This window comes from Pongo pygmaeus, chromosome 5, assembly GCF_028885625.2.
Source record: "Pongo pygmaeus isolate AG05252 chromosome 5, NHGRI_mPonPyg2-v2.0_pri, whole genome shotgun sequence".
NCBI classification, from domain to species: domain Eukaryota; kingdom Metazoa; phylum Chordata; class Mammalia; order Primates; family Hominidae; genus Pongo; species Pongo pygmaeus.
This window is the reverse complement of record NC_072378.2, coordinates 122386563-122402197: the sequence shown is the minus strand read 5'-3', so window position 1 is coordinate 122402197 and position 15635 is coordinate 122386563. Positions and strand designations below refer to the sequence as shown.

At 33.6% G+C, this 15635-nt stretch overlaps 1 long non-coding RNA gene and 1 other non-coding gene across 2 annotated transcripts in view; one reads left to right on the top strand and one right to left on the bottom strand.

The window, feature by feature from the left end:
- LOC134739660 (uncharacterized) overlaps window positions 1-1443 on the top strand; it is an 89450-nt gene extending 88007 nt beyond the window's left edge. The window contains exon 4 of the long non-coding RNA XR_010126531.1: window positions 1343-1443. This is a non-coding gene — a long non-coding RNA (uncharacterized LOC134739660). The remainder of the gene's footprint in view (window positions 1-1342) is intronic.
- A 6133-nt stretch (window positions 1444-7576) lies between these two features.
- Window positions 7577-7740, bottom strand: LOC129039823 (U1 spliceosomal RNA). Its single transcript, XR_008503510.1, has one exon. It is a non-coding gene; the product is annotated as a U1 spliceosomal RNA (small nuclear RNA).
- Window positions 7741-15635: the final 7895 nt, after the last annotated feature.

Genomic DNA, 15635 nt, shown 5'->3' with positions numbered 1-15635 from the left:
TTATACTCACTGAAAATATCATAACATACTTTCATTTAGTTTGTTGACTTATAGGGAGGAAATGGAAATACATAATTTACCAAGCTTTTGTATTCCACATCACAGAGAAAGTCATTTAGGTATAAAAGGCAAATATCTTTGTAGTTTTACATTTTTTAAAATTTGTGTATCATTTTCTTGTATATATCTAGCATGTACATATTTACAGCATGGCACACCTCTTTGCTTTCTTCACTTGTATATAATAAACATTCAACACAGGAAAAGTTTAGGTAATTAATAACAATATTTATTTCAAAATTTAAACTTGTAAGTTAGGATTAAATGTTTAGGAATTAAGTGACATTCTTTCTATGTTTGTATAATATCACTGTCAGTACACTGCAACATAATACATATTCGAAAACATTTTATGACAATTCACATGCTAATTCGATACATTTCTTTCCCCTTAAAATATGTAGAGGGAAGATTGAACTTAACCTTAAATGAGACTGTTGAAGTCACTTTTCTTAGGTTTAATTCATGACCTTCACTCTCATCCCTCTACCTGTGCCTTCCTCTAAGAGCTCATTTCAATGTTCAGCCTTTATGACCCTGTGTTAATGGTGGTACCATCTTGCTTAGCAGCAATTTAACAGACTGTCATTGAAAGGCCTATCTGTAGTCAGAAAAACTTAAACACCGTCTTGATAGAATTGTGAATTTACATTATCAATAGAAATAGCCAATAAGTTGAGAGAATATTTCAGTGGAGGAAAATTAGAAGTCATCTTAGAAACAAGTTCTTCAGAATAAAAAAATTGTCCCCAAGAAATAGCCTGGAATATATTTTCCCACACCCTACTCACACTTTGTAAAATTATAGAGATTCTTAAGACTTCCTGTCAAAACCAAATAAAGTCATAAGCATTTTGTTGAAATTATTAAAATGTTTTCATTTTTAGTAACAAGCACCCTTTCTGAAATTTCAATATTTCATATATTTGTAGAGTAAAAATTGGGAAAAGAAATAGATCAAGGGAGATATGTTTGATAGACTATATATAAATTTTAATTGACAAACTTTGGATTTTTAACAGAGAAGCTAGAAAACATTCTATAGTTTGAACATTATTTTGTTATCAGATACTATGATCATTGTATACCAGGAGAGAAGATTACTCAATTCTGAAATAATGAAAGAATGTGATATGGATGATAAGACAATTCACTCAATGCCTCTGAGGCTAACGTTTTCCAAAGAAACAGCAATGGTTAGTGACAGAACATTTAGTTGATTTTGTGTGTTATTTAAAGTTCGTGGTATACATAGTGACTGATAATGAACTGTGTATTCCAGATATGGGTTCACTAAGCAACGTATACTTTTGCTACCTCTACAAAGTCTCAAACCAGAAAGATCTTATTAAGTATTCTGAAAAAGTAGAAAGTGAATGGGTGATCCTCATGGATATTTATGGTCACCACCTTACTGTCAAAAAGAAGAGACCACACAGGTAATATCCCTTTAAAATATTCAGAAGAGGAACAAATCTCAAGGATTTACTGCTTAAAAGTGGGTATAGTTGAAGAAAACTGCCTCATCTACTTATTTTTTAAGTGATTTTTCATGTGTCAGAAGATATGTCTATTAGATTTGCTAATAGATATTTTATTACAAAGAAAAATAAAAGAGACATAGACAGCTGTTATATAAAGTCTTCCTGCCAACTTAAAAAGTGATGAAATATTATTATCCTCATTAAAGTAGCATTGGTGATTATTTTTATTAATATTTATTATATCTTGTAATGCTTTATTCACCAATAGTAAACATTATCAACTCTTATTCTCTAATTCTTAAATTAAGAAATATTTAATTGATAAATTTTCAAGAAAAAAACCTATTCTTTGCTTAGGATCTTTTTTTTTCTGTTTTAAAGAACTGGTAAGAAGAGTTCTATTGCAAATAGCTTTATATACCCCCACAAAAATAATATAAAATATTTTCAGTGTTAATGCTCCATATTTTTGCAGCGTCAGGAATTATTGATTGACAGTTTATTTTTTCTTCTTTTTTCTGTACTTGGGTGATGTTGTTCTGCTGTCTTCTGGCTTGCATTGCTTCCAGTGATAATTCTGCTATCATTTCTTGTTTTTATTTTAAGCAATTTCGTGATGTCCTGATTTAGTGTAATTTTTTTGCATGTTTCTTGTACTTGGAATTTGTTGTGCTTCTTGGATGTGAAGGGTAATTGTTTTTCTCAAATTTGTAAAAACTTCCACTTAATTTCTTTAAATATTTTTTCTGTCCACTCCCACCCTTCTCTCTTTCAAAGGCTTCAGTGACATGTATATTAAGACTACAAATTATTTCATAGCACACTAGTACTCCACTTATTATATTTATTATATTTTCAGCCTTTTTTCTATCTGGTTATCATTTAAAATATTTTCTGCAGTTGTATTTTCAAGTTTACTAGTACTTTATTTTGCATTTTTTAATCTGTTAGTTATGCTGTTGTGTATTTTTCACTTTTTACATGATTTTTAATCTTTCAAAGTTTATGTGGTATTTTACTTCTATGTCTGTCCATATTATACTTAATCTTTCTTTTAGTTTTTTAAAAGATAAAATACAGTTAGAACTTTTATTGTCTTTATTAATTCCATCAACTGGTAGTTTCTGGATTGCTTTCGATTCATTGATTTTCCTCTTCTCAGTATATTGTATCATATTGTTTCTTTGCATGCCTGCTCATTTTTTATTGGATGCCAGACATTCTACATCTTTTTCTTGTTGTGGTCTGAATGTTTTTGTATTACCACAAGTGTTCCTGAACTTTGTTCTTGGATGCAGCTAAATTACTTAGAAATATTTTGATTCTTTTTTATTTTGTTTTTAAGTTTTTGTTAGGCAGGACCAGAGCAGTGTTTAGTCTAGACTTAATTTTTCCCCACTCCAGTGGGCAAAACTCTTCTGTGGATTGTTTCCAATTCCTCGTGAATTATGAGAATTTTTACTCTGGTTGGTTTGGGCTTCAAGCATTTCCCTCTTTCATACTTTCTAATGGTTCTTTCTCCTACCTCAGGTAGTTTCGTAGTATGCATGTGCTGGTCAGTACTTAGTTCTTGTCAAGGGCCTTTCTACAGGTCTCTGCAGTTCTCTTTATTATTATTATTATTATTATTATTATTATACTTTTAGTTTTAGGGTACATGTGCACAATGTTCAGGTTAGTTACATATGTATACATGTGCCATGCTGGTGTGCTGCACCCCTTAACTCATCATTTAGCATTAGGTATATCTCCTAATTCTATCCCTCCCCCCTCCCAATGTAGCTTTCTTCCCTCCAGTACTTTGTGAATTCTGGTTGTCTAACCTTTCCTCAACTCCTAGGTCCATCTCCTCAATTCAGAGAGACTGTAGGACTCCTTGTGGATCTCTTTCTTGTTCCACAACTGGAAACTTTCTTCAGGCAGTCCCCTGGATATTCACAAGGCTCACCTCATTTGTTCCCTATGTCTGGGCAATCACTCACTGTCCTTCATCCCTTGAGTCCAGCGTCTTGATAACTATTATTTCCTATACTTTATCTATTGTGGGGATGATATTCCATTTGGTTTAAGTGGAAGTCCTATTATTTTTAACTTTAATCTATTTGAATCTACTTATTTAAAGTTTATTTATTGTGATAGTATATAGTTAAGTCTTGTTTTTTTATTTAGCCCGATAATTCGTGCCTTTTAATTTGAGTGTTTATTTCTACGCTGTCAAATACTGCAGTCATTGGCCACATGTGGCTTGAAATGTGACTGCTCAGACTTGATATATGTTGTTAGTGTAAAATATGGGGCATTTGTTTTTTAGTTTTTATTTTTTTAGAGATGAAGTCTTGCTATGTTGCCTAGCCTAGCCTCAAACTCCTGGGCTCAAGTGATGCTCCTGCCTCAGCCTTCTAAACAGCTGGAACTTTAGGCACATGCTACTATGCCTGGCCAGAGTGGTTCTTAATATCTTACTACAAAAAAGTAATACATCTAGTTTATAAATTTTTCTAATCATTACACAATGAAATATTTTGAGCATATTGAGTTTAATATTAATATATTATTGAAGTTAGATTTACTTGTTTTTCACTTTTGAAAATGTGGCTATTAGAACATTTGAAAATATATATGTAAGTTGCATTATATTTCTGTTGGGCAGCCCTGTATTAGACTCTCCAACTTGGATAGGTTCCAGTTCTTCTAATCGCCTCATCCTGAAGACCTGCCAAAATTTATGCTAGTTTATTTATATCTCAAATGTCATCAATGCAAAAGTATTAATAGCTTTATTGCTCTGGTACTACGGTTTCATGACTTTTCTTACATTTTGGCCTGCTATTTTCTTTTATCAGTTCTTTGATGCTTTTAGGAAGGCTTACACATATTATACCCAGAACTTTTAGTCGGTTGGTTTCTTAGGGAAGGTTTTTCTGAATAAACTAGCCTGTGATTATCAGAAATGGAAATGTGGCAAAACAGAGCAAGACAGTACATGTATTAGTTTGCTGGGGAGGGGTTGGGCGATGAGGTGGTGCAGGCTGTATCAGAGTTTCATAGGGTGGGTGGTTTAGAAGAATAGAAATTTGTTGTCTCACAGTTCAGGAGGCCAAGCCTGATATTAAGATGCCAGCACGGCCATGCTCCCTCTGAAGCACGCTCTTTTCTTCTAGCAGAGGCTCTGTCCTGGCCTCTTTCCTAGCCTCTAAATACCTGGCTTTTAGATGGTTGTCTTCTTGCTGTGTTTCTTCACTTGGGTCTCTCTCTTTGTGACTGCTTTTGTGCCCAGTTTTTTCTCTTTCTTCAGGGACAACAGTCATACTGAATTAATGAACCATGCTGCTGACCTCATTTTAATTTGATTTACCTCTGTAAAAGACTTATCTCCAAATAAGGTCACATTCTAAGACATTAAGAATTAGGGCCGGATGCGGTGGCTCACGCCTGTAATCCCAGCACTTTGGGAGGCCGAGGCGGGCGGATCACAAGGTCAGGAGATCGAGACCATCCTGGCAAACACAGTGAAACCCCGTCTCTACTAAAAATACAAAAATTAGCCGGGCGTAGTGGCGGGCGCCTGTAGTCCCAGCTACTCGGGAGGCTGAGGCAGGAGAATGGCATGAACCCGGGACGCGGAGCTTGCAGTGAGCCGAGATTGCGCCACTGCACTCCATCCAGCCTGGGCGACAGAGCCAGACTGTCTCAAAAAAAAAAAAAAAAAAAGAATTAGGACTTCACCATACCCTTTTGGGGGGAACACAATTCAAACCATAATACTCATCAATCCATTTCCTCCTCTTCATAGGAATTCTGAAGATGTGACTTCTCCATCCCCCTTTAAGTTAGGTCAGGCCATCTGCCTGGTTCTGTATAAATGAAGGTGTATGAAAGTGATGTGTACCACTACAAAACCTTCCTAGAAGGCACCCTACATAATACTCCTCATTTTTGCTCTTTGCCTTATTGGGTGACTAAGCGCACAGGATCTAGCAGAGGACACTGAGGAGTCCCTGGAAGATTGCGGCAACACAAGACGGAGAAGCCAGGATCCCAAAGCACCAAGTGAAAGACTGGTCGGCAAAAATCCATTTGAACTGTGATGTGAGTGAAAAACATATGCCTGTTGAATTAAGTAATGATCAATGCTATGCTCTGTTTTTACTCATAGCAGCTTCTGTTATGCCTTTTATTAATACGTCTGGCTTGTTTCCTTTTGATCTCAGGGCTAAAATATCCCATTTGAAAAATCACCCATTTTTTTCCAGTCTTCTGCTTTGTCAAGTTATATCATAGCAAGTTTTTACAATAAATAAAACTCTATAGCAAAAAATAATTTTCCTTCTCAATTTTCCTAACAGTTAATATTGTAAAAATTGTTTCATAATAATTATAGTTTCATTTACTTAATATATAGCATAAAGGCATTATTGCAGTGTTATACTCTTGATGCTTATTCACAAATGGGTAATATCATGAATAAATTAGTTTTAAAAATAAGTTTGTTAGATATTGTACCTAATCAAATATATTATAAGTACTATGCCTTGAAAATATGACAATTATAATTTTTTAATTTTAGATAAAATAAGTAATACACATACACACATGCCTATATATTTCTGAGTTTTGTCCCAATATAAAATATATTAACTTCAAGATTTGCATTTGCAAGCTATACTGAGTTAATTCTAGATCACAGAATAAATACATTGGTTAAGTTTGTTGCCAAATAATGAAAAGTGAATGAAAAATAAGGTCAAAAGAAACAATAAAATTAAACAGAAAATAAACAGAATCTGGATTTAATGATAGTTTATAAGATACTTGGGAAGCTCATAAAATATTTTTAAGTAGGTCACATTTTTCTTCATGTCATATAACACAAAAACCAGTTGCCATTGTTTAAAGATGTGATTTTACTTTTAAAAATAGTTTTGCTTCATATTTTCTTTTCTTTTCCTTTTTCTTTTTCTTTTTTTTTTTTTTTTTTTTGAGATGGAGTTTTACTTTTGTTGTCCAGGCTGGAGTGCAGTGGTGCAATCTCAGCTCACTGCAACCTCCACCTTCTGGGTTCAAGTGATTCTCCTGCCTCAGCCTCCCAAGTAGCTGGGATTACAGGCGTATGCCACCACGCCAGGCTAATTTTGTATTGTTACTAGAGATGAGCTTTCACTGTGTTGGAAAGTATGGTCTCAAACTCCTGACCTCAGGTGATCCACTCATCTCAGCCTCCCAAAATGCTGGGATTCCAGGCATGAGCCACTGTGCCCAGCCTACTTCATATTTTCTATCTTCTTATTACTCAGAATGAATGGATTCTTCTGGGTGTGGTAATGAATTCTTCTTCTAATAGCTAAAGTCATCTCACTACTCATGTATATAAAATATTATCTGTTGTGGATGGCATATATTTTTATTCCAAGGTATAAAGTTCCATTACATAGTAATAGAAAAATTTCAACATGAGTATCTTAAGAATAGCATATGGCATTAAAGATGAGAGGAAAATTAATCTTCCAAGAAGGGTAACAGAAGCATATTTCCTTGCAATATTTTAAAACCAGGCAAGGCAGAACATTACAAAATTAGTGCTAGAAAATTATCTGGCATGTTCAGGGATCTGGGATGTGAAACCAAAGATACTTACTTCAGCCTTCACCAAGTTTTACTGCTTAAGAAAAAGATGAAGAACGATATCTCTTAAAATATTTTTCAATATGAAAGTTTGCCTCTTACAGTAGAACTAGGGTATATAAAACTATTTTCTCATTGCATGGGGGTGCATTTCTGATAATCATCAAAAATATGTGCTTAGACAACACATTTGCTGGATTAGGTATGCCATTTTAGACTACCAGTTAAAAAATACATTCTGAAAAATCCTGTTAAGAGATTTGTCCTTGTTTAAACCCACAATGAATTACCATATCCCAATACTTAGACTTTTCTTAGTCAAATTAAGGCAGGTTCTGTAAATCAAGGCAATCAAGCAGTAACGCCAAGGTCTTCCATTGCTTTAGACACTCTAAATGGCCAGATTTTTCTTTGTGTGCGTGTGAATGCAGTCCCCCACTACAACAAATTATGCAGTCAAGTTTCCCACATTTGCGGAAATCGCAGGGGTCAGCACATCCGGAGTGCAATGGATAAGCCTTGGCCTGCGAAAACCACCTTCGTGATCATGGTATCTCCTCTGCCAGGTAAGTATAGGCCAGGTTTTGGCAGTTGCAATGAACTAGAATAAATTTTGTTTATTAACTTGTAAATAAATTGAAGTAAATATTAGAATGACTATCTCAAAGAACTTGTTAGGGTACAATTCTCAGAATGTGGTGTTAAAAATGATTATTTGATTATTGTAATGGTGAATGATTATTTTTTGCTGGAAGGTGTTATGGTCATCAGCCAAGTTCTAGCGGCAGGAAATTATTGTTTGTGGTTTGCACTGTCCATGGTCTACAATGATGATTGATTCAGCCAAACAGGGTGATTGTACTTTCTACACTTTAGACTTTGTAGCTACTGAGTGCAATGTAAAATACTGGCAAAAAACTCAATGTATTTGATAGAATTTCAAAAACAGTTAAAGAACTGCCCACTGCTAATAAAATTCTGAAACATCAAAAAATTTGAATTAAAATAAATTTTACATTATTGCAAACATCAATACTAAAGAGGGAACAAAGTTTTACTCTATAGAGATTTTAACTTAGGAAAGCTGAAATAATCTTTTATGAAGTCTTAGGGTTGTCAGCAGAATTAACTAAGCAACTAAGAAAAGCAACATTGTCTCTGGATCTCCACAAAAGCATGAAAACCATAAAGTAGCTGCTTATGAATTTGAGAATCTCTGTTCTTAGTTAAAACTTACTGAACTCTACCACTTGCAAAAATCTTAAATCCAAAGATCTACTCTCTTCAATACCTGTGATTCTTCCATTTCTCTCAAGTTGTCTCTTCTCTCAACATGCCATTTTTCTTCATGGCCTCGACTTACTCACTTTCTCTTAGTTCAGTAGTCCCTTCTTGGTTCTACTTCTCTCCTCTACTTCTTGTGCTTCTACCATCCTTACCCAAGCAGTTAATTCCCTGCCATAATTGAAAGCAGTCACTGCCCATGTCTAATTTTGGTTCAAAAATTGACTGGGTTTTGTGTGGAACATTGCTTCACTGTACAGACTGGTGCTGCATAACAGTTACGGTTTTCATTCTAAGCTGGGCCCTCAGTACTTCTCAGTGTCACTTCTACTTGCTCTTTGTAATCACCTTTCTTATTCTTTATTGAGACATTGTGGCAGAATAGAAAAGCATGGACATTGTTGACAGACCTCGATTCAAATCCCAGCTTCAGCACTTAATATCTGGGTGATATTTAGCAAATTATTAACTGATTTAATCCTGTTTCCATCTATGTAAAATAGGAATAATAATTCCTATCTTGTAGGATTTTCTCTAAGGACTTAAGATAATGTAAGAAAGGTGATTTGGTAAATAGGTCAATGTTAATGGTTAGAGTTGTTTTTATGCAGCTTGGTCTGGTCTCTAAAAGTTCACTAAGTTTCTCAAATTTTCCACCATATCTCCAAATGCCTAATTATCAACAGATAATTGTCTTTTATTTTTATATCGAAAACACAAGTTATGAAGTGAGTACATTCTCAGTTTCTCATCGCCTCCACTTCTATACATACCTATGATGTTACTCATTAGTCCCTTCTCTCCTATTTTAGAATAACACATATTTCATTTTCTTTTCAAAGACCCCAGAGACAGTATAACACAGTGACTGAGAGAAAACAGTCTCTGGTGCTCAGTTGCCTGGGACTTTTTCTTCCCTCTACCACTTGGGCCAGTTGGTCAACCTCCCTGCATCTCAATTTCTCTGTATCTAAAATGGATACAATGAATACACGTACCTCATATGGTTCTGAAACGGACTGAATTAAATGGAACCCTGAAAACACAAAAGCCTGATACACAATATACACTTCTGTTAGCTATTAGCAATTATTACCACTATGAGTTATTATCACTTTCTGTCTCATCAGGGTGTCAGTTCACAAATTCTTCCCTCTTTCCTGAAGTCACTTCTCCACTGGCTCCTTCTTAGCCTACTTAAGCATTTATCAGTGAAAACTTTCCTTCACCTGGCTTTGTTGCACTTTTGTCATATTTCCTTTCATGGCTAAATGTTATGAAAGAGTAGGCTCGTTCCAATTCTATGATTGTACTAATTTAACTATTCCTCATTCTTTAATTCAATATAATATGACTTCTATTCCCACTGCTTTTTTGAAACTGCCTTCACTCAGGTCCACTATGACCTCCCAATTGTGAAACCCAGTGGCATATTTCCAGGCAGCATCCCATGTAACCCATCTATGATATTTGACATTATTGTCCATGTAGAACTTCTTGAGATCTTCTATTTAGTGTCTATGATAGTGTTTATTGTTCATTTCATCTGGACATTACTCTTAAGTTTTTTTCTGAATCTCCTTTTGTACATACTTTAAATCAAGATGAACACTGGATTATGTAAATTTCTTCCACACCATATTCTGGCAAAATATAGCTTCGAGTGTCTACTGTATATGTTTTCTTCTCTATACACTATAATGTCTGCATCTCTGATATTATGAAAAAGTCATTTTATATAGTTGGACTTGCCTTAATCTAGGTCATATCCATTTTCGATAAACTTTATTCTTCCAACTTCTTTTACAGCAGGCATCTAATTATTGGCCTTTAATCTTCTGCTCCCTTAAATGCATGCTCCACTCTATTTCTGGATTTTTTTTCATCCTGTAATCTCAATCTAATAATGTCTCTTTTCTATGTGAAAGCATCAGATTCCGTTATATTTATTATAGGGCAAAGCCCACGTGTCTTCCTATATTAATTAGGTTCTATTTAAATTGTTTGAGAAACTCTTACTCATACCCTAAAACTCTGCTTCAATTTTATATGTCTATTAAAATTACCTTAATTTCCCAAGAAAATGAGCTGCTAGGTTATTTGCTCTCAAAATTTTTTTTTACTCTCAGAATTTTTATTTTTAAAAATTTTTATTTTTATTTTTAATCTTCTCTTATATCGTTTTACAGACTTATGTAATTTATTTATTTACATATCTGTCTCTTCACTAAATCATCCTTTTAGGATCCTGGTAATCTAACATCTCTAAAATATAACATAAATGTGGATATATTTTTTGGAATAACTATTTTCTATAAAAGTAGATAGTGTTTTGGGATGTAGGGGATTTTAATTCTATTTTGCATTTGTATATTTCCTATTTATTTTTTTCTGTATTAAATGAGATATTTTATGTAAACATATTCTGTGACACAAAATATTTTTGCCATTTTCTACAATATTATAAATCAACCTTCAAAACATAAAAGTGAAATAAATAATTCATGTATACAAAGAAGTGTCAGGAAATGGCTAGATTTATAAGATTTAGTGAATTTACTATCTGCTCAAAATTTTTTCAGTCTATAAACATGTTGTGTGGATTTAATCTGGTTCACTATGTAGATAACACTGATTTTAGTGATATGATTTACTATTGAGATGTTTTATTTCCATAGTAGCTACTGAAAAAATCTCACCATTTTCAAAGACCTGGTAGTGATATATATATATAATTAAATTTTCATTAAATGATAAAATCTTAAGTTTTCATATAAAATATTAAAACTGAATCAAGGCAAATCAAGATCAACAATAGAAATCCTATTGAATTCTCATAAAAGAAACCATAGTTTTTAAAAATATGATTTTAAAAAGGTCATTTTACACAGTTGGTGAAGTCAAGGCAAAACTAATTTATGACTCATGGCAAATTCTGAAGAACTCCAAACTGTGTATGCATACCTAAATTGTGAGCCAAAAACATTTACAACATTTCTGACATTGGCAAGGGAGGAGGGCAGTAGATTCCAGAAATTTAAACATTCCTAAGGCATTATTTTTCATCATTAAGTTTCTCTCATTATTTTTCTCTACTCCTATGTTTCCTCAGTGGATACATACTAATACATTAAATATTTCACTTCATTTGGATTAAGAGTTGCATGCCCACTGAAAGGTCTTTATCAATGACTGAAATTTACATTTCCAAGTTTTTATTCCAGAAGGATATTGGAGTTTTCCACTAATATTTTAAATATGAAGACTTTAAAAAAATTTATGTTGCTATCAGGAATTACTCTATCAATCACAAAGTATAATAACATATCATTTGGTTGTATATAATAGTGAAGAATTAGAAAGAGATTTACAATGTTCACCAAATCATTCTACATTACAAACTTCTTTGAAATGGAGACCCACATTAGTCAATATTAGTATGGTTACTGCACCACTATTAGTGTAACTAAATGGAATGTCACATCCTAAACCACAAATGTGCTATTGCTGAATACAAATGTCCTTTGATATGGAGGTAACAGTTTATAAGCGTGGTAGCATTAGTTATCAGCAAACTGTTTTGCTAGGAGTAAAAATTATTATAACTACAAAGTTTATATACTTTTAGAGAAAAAGTTACAATTGCATTTTTTGAAAAGACATCTCTTTCAAATTAATGATGTCATCCAACATAATCTTTAACCAAAAATCTTGGAATAACCCTTCTTAGATAAGAGCTATGAAATGGAATATTTTGAGGCACAAATAGAAGGGATAAATAAATGTATCGGATTATTTTAAAGCTTTCTTCATATAGAAAGTACACAGTGCTCTTCATGGTATACAATTAATTCATGTGTTAGCACAGTTAATAGAAAGAGCTTTGCAGTTAAACCTCTGTTCAAATTCATGTTGTGTTGTTGAGATGTGGTGCAGAGCAGGTTTTCTTTCTTTTAGGACCATGGTTGAGAATTATAAGACACTTCATAAAAAGTAAGAATTATCAATAAAAATTCAAACAACTAATTGTTAGACATTCAACTTACTTTTACATTGCAATTTAAAAAGGAAATTAAAAAGTTAACAACTGAAATACATTTTTTTCTCCCAAACCTTTTCTGTATCAATAACATAAATCTATGATGGCCTGAAAACAACATTTAGTGACACATGGAATGTTCCATTCACAATGTTCAACAAAGGTAAAATGCTTGTTAGAATCACACGTATGCATGTTAAGGTAAGAAAGGGAAATGCCGCAGTTAAGATGCTTAACTCTAGAGTAAAAGTTATTGAGACTGTAAAGTATACAAAAAGTTTCAAAATAGGGATTGGCCACTTGGCAAAATGAATTCAAAGTCTAATTTTTTAATAAACTAGCTTTGTGAACCTGAGCTACTTGGAGTGTCTGTGCTCACTTCTCTATTTCTCTGAAAAGAGGAGTAGATTAGATCAGGAGGACTTAATCTATTTTTTTGGTAGAAAAAAGTTATTTTTTTTTTTCTGGAGTTTAAGTTGGTGACAATCATCTTGGATACTGAACAGTAAGAAGACAGAGAAATCCACAGATAATAAAATTCCATGTCTCTCAAAATGGAGCCGATATTGGATTTTGTCAATTGCATCCTCTTTACCTTGGAAATGAATGTGGGTTAGCAGAGAAATTCTATGTTAGGATAAGAAGCAAAATGGTAGATTTATTTCTACTGTAAGCTCAATGGCTGAGGACCATTAGACACAATGAAGACTAACATTAAAATAAAGCTTATAAGTTTCATGATCACCAAAATAATTGCCATCAGAATTTATTTTAATATTTAAAATGCTTTTATGAATGTTATAATTATATATTAAAATAAAACATAGCACCTTTATGGAAAGTATATCTAAAATATTTTTTAGAAAATTAGATTATACAATTAAAAACTGATGAACATGTACTATAATTTTCTTAATTGTCTTTTAATGTGAAATTTTACTTAGTATTTTATTAGTATAAAATAGTATTTAGTGAAATATAATTTTGAGTAACATGAATTTATTAAAATAATTAGTAGTTAAAAGACTTTGCAACATATATTTGGGGAATCTTTAATACTCTTTATTGATAGTCAATATGAATCTCACTGCAGATAAAACATTTCCCTGTTTTATTTTGCTTATACTTTATTATTTTCTTCCAAATTTATAAAAAATTTGAGTGCTAGGTACCATTATATCCATTTTATTTTATTAGTATTATTTATAAAATTACAGATGGGAGGGTTGTTGTCATATGTTGCCCAGGATGGTCTTGAACTCCTGAACTGAAGTGATCCTCTTGTCTCAGCCTCCCAAGTAGCTGGGGCTACAGGCACACCATCCCTGCACCTGGCTTAAATCCATTTTATAGTGAGGAAATTAGGGCTCAGAAAAAGTAATTGTTCAAGATAAATTACTTAGTAAGAGGCAGGGGCAGGATTCACATACATCCAAAATCTGTGCTTTCGATTATCATAGGACTTCACCCCTTACTTATGGAATTATTCTACAAATATTTACTGAGTACCTGTAATGTTTGGAACAACTTTCTAGGCAGTGGTCTACAGGAGTGAACAAAATACACCAAAAAACACTGATCTCCTGGAGTTTGCAAGTGGGGTAAGAAAGAAATGAAACTAACTAAATAACATACAGTATTTTAGATTTTGATGGGTGCCAAAGAGAAACAAGGAAAAGGGGATAGATGGTGTTGAGAGGAAGGATTGCAATTATATATAGTATATTCAGGGAAGATAACTATGAGAAGATAATACATGTATTAAACCTGAAGGAGCTGAGGGAAACATGCCATGAGATAGAGGGTAATGATTCAAGGAGAGGACAAAGCATGTGCGAGGTTGTGAGGTGGGAGAATGCCTGGCAAATTCAAAGCACATTAAGAAGGACAGTATAACTAAAATAGAGTAAATAAGTGGGAATGTAGAAGATAAGGTGAGAAAGGCAAAGGTAGCCAGATTGCATAGGACCTTGTGGCCATTGCACTTGAATTACCTTTTTGTCTGAGTGAGATGAGGGGCCACTGGAAAATTTTGGGAATAGTGTCATGATCTGACCTAAATTTTATCAATATTGAGACAGGGTTAAAGCAGAGAAAGAATGGAGGCAGAGAAACCACTGAGGAGGTTATTGGCAACAATTAAGAGGCCTTGGGATACTAAGTATGGAGGAGGTAGTGGGAAGTCATTGGGTTTTGGATGTATTTGAAGGTAGAGCTGATGGGATTGTCTGTAGATTCAATGTGAGTTAAGAGAAAAAATGTTGTAAAGGATGGCAAGATATTTTGTAAACAACTGAAAGGATGGAATTGCCCTTATTTGAGACTGATAAGAGGAGATTTGGAGGGAGGTTAAAGATGAGGAGTTTAGCTTTGCTTATAAAAAACCAACATGTCTTTTATACATCCAAGTGGAGTTATGATGTATAATTGGGCCTGGGGTTTAGAGGAGAGGTTCAGACTACATTGGGAGACATCAGTGCATAGAAAAGACTGAATGAAAGTAAATGAGTGAGGATATAAAAGAGATAAAAGAATTAAATCATTGGTTATTTCAACATTCAGAAGTTGTTGGGAAGATAAAGAGGAAACATCAAAGGAAAATAAAGTGTGGCTGAAAAGGGAGATCAACCAGGATTGTGGAAAACTGAAGTCAAAGAATATGTCTACAGGTGGAGGGCATGATCAACTGTATAAAATGCCATTGAGGAAGGAGTCAAGTAATATAAGAACTGAAAATTGGCCATTGGGTTTACCAGTATGAAGGTCATTGGCAACCTCAAAAAGAACTGTTTCAGTGATGTGGTAGAAGAAAAACTCCAGTAGAGTGGCTTCAACAGAGAATTTGAAGAGGCAATCTTTTGACAAGTTTTACTTCTAAAGAAAAGAAGGTACATGGAGTGTTTTGAGGTACTAAGAGCAATATTTTTATATGGAAAAAACATCAACATTTGTATGTATTGATGGAAAACCCAAAAGAGGTAGAAAAATTGATAATGTAGGAGAGAAAAATGAGAATTGTTGAATCAATGTTCTTGTGTTGGAGAGAGTAGATGAGATTAGAATGCAAGTGGAGAGGTCGGCCTTTGCTGGGAACAAAGGATAAACAGTTCATGCATTTTAAACAGAGGGAAGACAGAGTAGGTGGG